This window comes from Pristiophorus japonicus, unplaced genomic scaffold (assembly GCF_044704955.1).
Source record: "Pristiophorus japonicus isolate sPriJap1 unplaced genomic scaffold, sPriJap1.hap1 HAP1_SCAFFOLD_37, whole genome shotgun sequence".
Taxonomy (NCBI): Eukaryota; Metazoa; Chordata; class Chondrichthyes; family Pristiophoridae; genus Pristiophorus; species Pristiophorus japonicus.
Window position 1 is genome coordinate 4,262,591 of NW_027253543.1, and position 6,670 is coordinate 4,269,260.

A 6,670-nucleotide genomic window follows, 5' to 3' on the forward strand; every position below is an offset into this window, starting at 1 on the left:
CCCTCCCTGGGGCAGCTCTGGGTCGGACAGTGACATACTGCACCCACAGGGACATCACATACTGCACTTTCCCTGGGGCAGCTCTGGGTCAGACACTGCACTCCACAGGGACATCACACATTGCACCCTCCCTGGGGCAGCTCTGGGTCAGACAGTGACATACTGCACCCACAGGGACATCACATACTGCACACTCCCTGGGGCAGCTCTGGGTCAGACAGTGACATACTGCACCCACAGGGACATCACATACTGCACCCTCCCTGGGGCAGCTCTGGGTCAGACACTGTACATACTGCACCCACAGAGACATCACACACTGCACCCTCCCTGGGGCAGCTCAGGGTCAGGCTCACCAATTACTGCATCCCACATAGACATTTCACACTGCCCCCTCCCTGGGGCAGCTCTGGGTCGGACACTGTACATACTGCACCCACAGGGACATCACACTCTGCACCCGCCCTGGGACAGCTCTGGGTCAGACAGTGACATACTGCACCCACAGGGACATCATACACTGCACGCTCCCTGGGGCAGCTTTGGGTCAGACACTGTACAAACTGCACCCACAGGGACATCACACACTGCACCCACCCTGGGGCAGGTATTGGTCAGACACTGAACGTACTGCATCCACAGGGATATCACGCACTGCACCCTCCCTGGAGCAGCTCAGGGTCAGAAAGTGACATACTGCACCAAAAGGAACATCACACACTGCAATCTTCCTGGGGCAGCTCTGGGTCAGGCAGTGACATACTGCACCCACAGGGACATCACACACTGCCCCTCCCTGGTGCAGCTCTTTGTCAGACACTGAACATACAGCACCAAACAGGGACATCTCACACTGCCCCATCCCTGGGGCAACTCAGGGTCAGACACTGTACATGCTGCACCCACAGAGACATCACACACTGCCCCTCCCTGAGACAGCTGAGCGTCAGACTCACCACTTACTGCATCCCACAGGGACATTTCACACTGCCCGCACCCAGTGGCAGCTCTGGGCCGGACACTGTACATACTGCACCCACAGGGACATCACACACTGCCCCTCCCTGGGGAAGCTGAGGGTCAGACACTGAACAGACTGCACCCACAGGGACATCACACACTGCCCCCTCCCTGGGGCAGCTCAGAGTCTGACAGTGACATACTGCACTCACAGGAACATCACACACTGCACCCTCCCTGGGGCAGCTCTGGATCAGACAGTGACATACTGCACCCACAGGGACGTCACACACTGCACCCTCCCTGGGGCAGCTCTTGGTCAGACAGTGACATACTGCACCCACAGAGACATCAGACACTGCCCCTCCCTGGGGCAGCTCTTGGTCAGACACTGAACATACAGCACCAAACAGGGACATCACACACTGCCCCTCCCTGGGGCAGCTCAGGGTCAGACACTGTACATACTGCACCCACAGAGACATCACACACTTCCTCTCCCTGGGGCAGCTCAGCGTCAGACTCACCACTTACTGCATCCCATATAGACATTACACACTGCCTCTTCCCTGGGGCAGCTCTGGGTCGGACACTGTACATACTGCACCCACAGGGACATCACACACTGCACCCTCCCTGGGACAGCTCTGGGTCAGACAGTGACATACTGCGCCAACAGGGACATCATACACTGCACCCTCCCTGGGGCAGCTCTGTGTCAGACGGTGACATACTGCACACACAGGGTAATCAAACACTGCACCCTCCCAGGGGCAGCTCTGGGTCAGACTCTGAACATACTGCACCCACAGGGACATCACACACTGCACCCTCCCTGGGGCAGCTCTGGGTCAGAAACTGTACATACTGCACCCACAGGGACATCACACACTGCACCCTCCCTGGGGCAGCTCAGGGTCAGGCACTGTACATACTGCACCCACAGGTACATCACACACTGCATCCTCCCTGGGGCAGATCTGGGTCAGACACTGTACATCTGCACCCACAGGGACATCACACACTGCACCCTCCCAGGGGCAGCTCTGGGTCAGATACTGTATATACTGCACCCACAGGGACATCACACACTGCCCCTCCCTGGGGCAGCTCTGGGTCAGACACTGAGCATACTGCACCCACAGGGACATCACACACTGCACCCACCCTGGGGCAGCTCAGGGTCAGACAGTGACATACTGCACCCACAGGGAAATCACACACTGCACTCTCCCTGGGGCAGTTCTGGGTCGGACACTGAACACACTGCACTCCACAGGAACTTCATACACTGCTCCCTCCTTGGGGCAGCTCAGGGTCAGACACTGAACACACTGCACTCCACAGGGACATCACACACTGCTCCCACCTTGGGGCAACTAAGGGTGAGACAGTGAACATACTGTACTCCACAGAGACATCACACACTGCCCCCTCCCTGGGGCAGCTCAGGGTCAGACACTGAACACACTGCACCTCACAGCGACATCACACATTACCCCTCCCTGGGGCAGCTCAGCGTCAGACTCACCACTTACTGCATTCCACAGGGACATTTCACACTGCCCCCTCCCAGGGGCAGCTCTGGGTCGGACACTGTACATACTGCACCCACAGGGACATCACACACTGCCCCTTCCTGCGGCAGCTGAGGGTCAGACACTGAAAATACTGCACCCACAGGGAAATCACACACTGCTCCCTCACTGGGGCAGCTCAGGGTCAGACACTGAACATACTGCACCCCACAGGGATATCACACACTGCCCCTCCGTGGGGCTGCTCAGCGTCAGACTCACCACTTACTGCAGCCCACAGGGACATTTCACACTGCACCCTCCCTGCGGCAGCTCAGGTCATACACTGAGCATTCTGCACCCCACACCATCATCAAACTTTTCCCGCTCCTTGGGGCAGCTCAGGGTCAGACACTGCACCCCACCAGGACATCAAACACCGCCCCTCCCTGCGGCATCTTTGGTCAGACATTGCACCCCACAGTGATATCACGCACTTCCCCGTCCCTTGGGCAGCCCAGGGTCAGACTCACGCCTTACTGCACCACACAGGGACATCACACACGGCGCCCTCTCTGAGGAAGCTCAGGGCCAGACACTGAACTCACTGCACACCACAGGGACATCACACACTGCACCCTCCTTGGGGCAAATCAGATTCAGAAACTGCAGCCCAAAGGGACATCACACATTGGCCGCTCCCTGGGGCAGCTCAGGGACATGACCTGAACAAACTGCACCTCACAGGGTGATCACAACATGCATGCACCTGTAAGAATACAGGCATCATAGCATATTTTGAGGAATTAGGTATTGCAAGTGTAAAATGAACCAAAGACGTTCATTGAAAAGCTTGCTTCTGCAAGGACAAAGACACTGCTCTGGATTTTCTGCTGACGTAACGTTCTGGCTCTGCCACCAGTTACTGTGGTGTTACATCACACATTATCACTCGGAAACAAACGTATTATCACTGGAAAGTAGCACCGAGGAGCTCAACTCTGTCTTAGTTTATCGCTTATCTCGCTTCTCTGAACGTAGAATCACAAAGAACATTTGCAAACTGTTGAAAATAATAAATGATAAATCGTTTTTACTTATTGTAATGCACTTACTTAGGACTCATTACTATCAAAATCCTGTGTTGCGTCGTCAGCATGGAAGCTGAAAACATAACAGAAAAAACTTGTACTGAGGTTGAAGATAAGATCTGTCAAAACCAATGCCTGGAGACAGAGGGTCCCAGTCTCCAGACTGGGAAGATGTGGATCTATAGGAGTGTAAGAGCGAAATACCTTAATTTGGGGTGAAGTAATTAGGTGTAATTTAAATAAAGTAAGAAAGTCTGAGAGCAAGATTTAAAGTGCGTTCATGGTAAAATAGCTGTATTAGGCAGAAACACTACAGTCAGAGAAATTCTCTCAGGAGATAAGTGCACCCATAAGATTTATGTAGACACCTCGCAAATATAATGATAGGAGGCCACGATGTTCCAGCCACAGGAGATAACAGGGACAATGCCTCTTTTAAGCAGAGGGTAGCCATATGTCTGCCAAAAACATTAGCCTGAGAATTAGCCTGGGAAGACCTTCGCAGAAAAGTAACACAAAACCTGCAGAGGCTTTTCCCCAGCAACAGTCGCCAGAACTGAATGTACCAATGGAATCATTAGATTTTACTATATCCAATAAAATTAATGTAACTGTACCACCAAATGAAATTGCTGTAACCTTTATTAACCAATGGAACACTTCCTCGCGTAGTTCCACCATTTTGACTGTATTTGAACTGTATAAGAATGTAACTGCGTAGCTTGTCCCATGAGATCGGCGTTGAGAGCAGTCAGTAACGGTACTAATGAGGCTGGATCTCCGTTGATTAATCTGGTTTTAATAAACAACACTTTTCTCAATAAAATACCTTTCGTGTGAGTGTTATATTTTTAATAATCCACACCGGGAGATACACGCTTGGACAGATTTTTCGGTGGCTCCGTTCCTGGGGTGTATCTTCGTGAATTTGGAATATTCTCATCGTGGTCGTGTCAGGCACCGATCCAGAGAGGGGCAGATGGTATACCAGTAGCAGGAACGAGGAATAATACTTCCTCCTTGCCAAATCACCATCACGAGTAATATAATTCTCATTTTTAATGAGAAAACTTCTGCTCAACTCCGGTATTAATTCTCGCTTATCCTTAAATAAAATCTGAACTATTCGCAGTGTGGTGTCAGCTTCAGTCTTTTGAGCAGACAGTCCAAAGAGAGTTCCAATTTAATCTTACGCAGGCACATCACACACTGCCCCCTCGTCCGGGCAGCTCAGGGTCAGACACTGAACAAACTGCACCTCACAGGGACATCACACATTACACATCCCTGGGGCAGCTCAGGGTCAGACACTGAACAAACTGCACCCCACAGGGACATCACACATTACCCCTCCCTGGGGCAGCTCAGCGTGAGACACTGCACTCCACAAGGACATCACACACTGCTCCCTCTCTGGGGAAGCTCAGGGTCAGACACTGAACACACTGCACTCCACAGGGACATCACACACTGCTCCCTCCCTGGGGAAGCTCAGGGTCTGACACTGAACACACTGCACCCCACAGGGACATCACACACTGCTCCCTACCTGGGGCAGCTCATGGTCAGACACTGAACATACTGCACCCCACAGGGACATCACACACTGCTCCCTCCCTGAGGCAGCTCAGTTCAGACACTGCACCCCAAAGGGACATCACACACTGCTCCCTCCATGGGGCAGCTCAGGTTCAGACACTGAACACACTGCATCCCACAGGGACATCACACACTGCTCCCTCCCTGGTGCAGCTCATGGTCAGACACCACACCCTACAAGGACATCACACACTGCCACTTCCTTGGGGCAGCTCAGGGTCAGACACTGCACCCCACAGGGACATCACACACTGCCGCCTCACTGGAGCAGCTCAGGGTCAGAATCTGCACCCACAGGGACATCAAACACTGCCCCCTCCCTGGGGCAGCTCAGGGTCAGACTCTGAACATACTGCACCCCACAGGGACTTCACACACTGCATATTCCTTGGGACAGCTCAGAGTCAGACACTGTGCATACTGCACCCGCAGGGAAATCACACACTGCACCCTCCCTAGAGCAGCACAGGGTCAGACAATGAACATACTACAGCCACAAGGATTTCACACACTGCACCCTCCCTGGGGCAGCTCAGAGGCTGACAGTGACATACTGCACCCAAAGGAACATCACGCACTGCACCCTCCCTGGGGCAGCTCTGGGTCAGACAGTGACATACTGCACCCACAGGGACATCACACACTGCACTCTCCCTGGGGCAGCTCTGGGTCAGACAGTGACATACTGCACCCACAGGGACATCACACACTGCTCCTCCCTGGGGCAGCTCAGGGTCAGACACTGTACATATTGCACCCACAGGGACATCACACACTGCTCCCTCCCTGGGGCAGCTCAGCGTCAGACTCACCACTTACTGCATCCCACAGGGACATTTCACATTGCCCCCTCTCTGGGGCAGCTCTGGGTCGGACACTGTACATACTGCACCCACAGGGACATCACACACTGCACCCTCCCTGGGGCAGCTCTGGGTCAGACAATGACAGACTGCAACCACAGGGACATCATACACTGCACCCTCCCTGGGGCAGCTCTGGGTCGGAGAGTGACATACTGCACCCACAGGGACATCACATACTGCACCCTCCCTGGGGCAGCTCTGGGTCAGACACTGTACATACTGCACCCACAGAGACATCACACACTGCACCCTCCCTGGGGCAGCTCAGGTTCAGACTCACCACTTACTGCATCCCACAGAGACATTTCACACTGCCCCCTCCCTGGGGCAGCTCTGGGTCGGACACTGTACATACTGCACCCACAGGGACATCACACTCTGCACCCTCCCTGGGACAGCTCTGGGTCAGACAGTGACATACTGCACCCACAGGGACATCATACACTGCACCCTCCCTGGGGCAGCTCTGGGTCAGACACTGTACATTCTGCACCCACAGGGACATCACACACTACCCCTCCCTGGGGCAGCTCCGGGTCAGACACTGTACATACTGCACCCGCAGGGACATCACACACTGCACCCTCCCTGGGGCAGGTCTTGGTCAGACACTGAACGTACTGCATCCACAGGGATA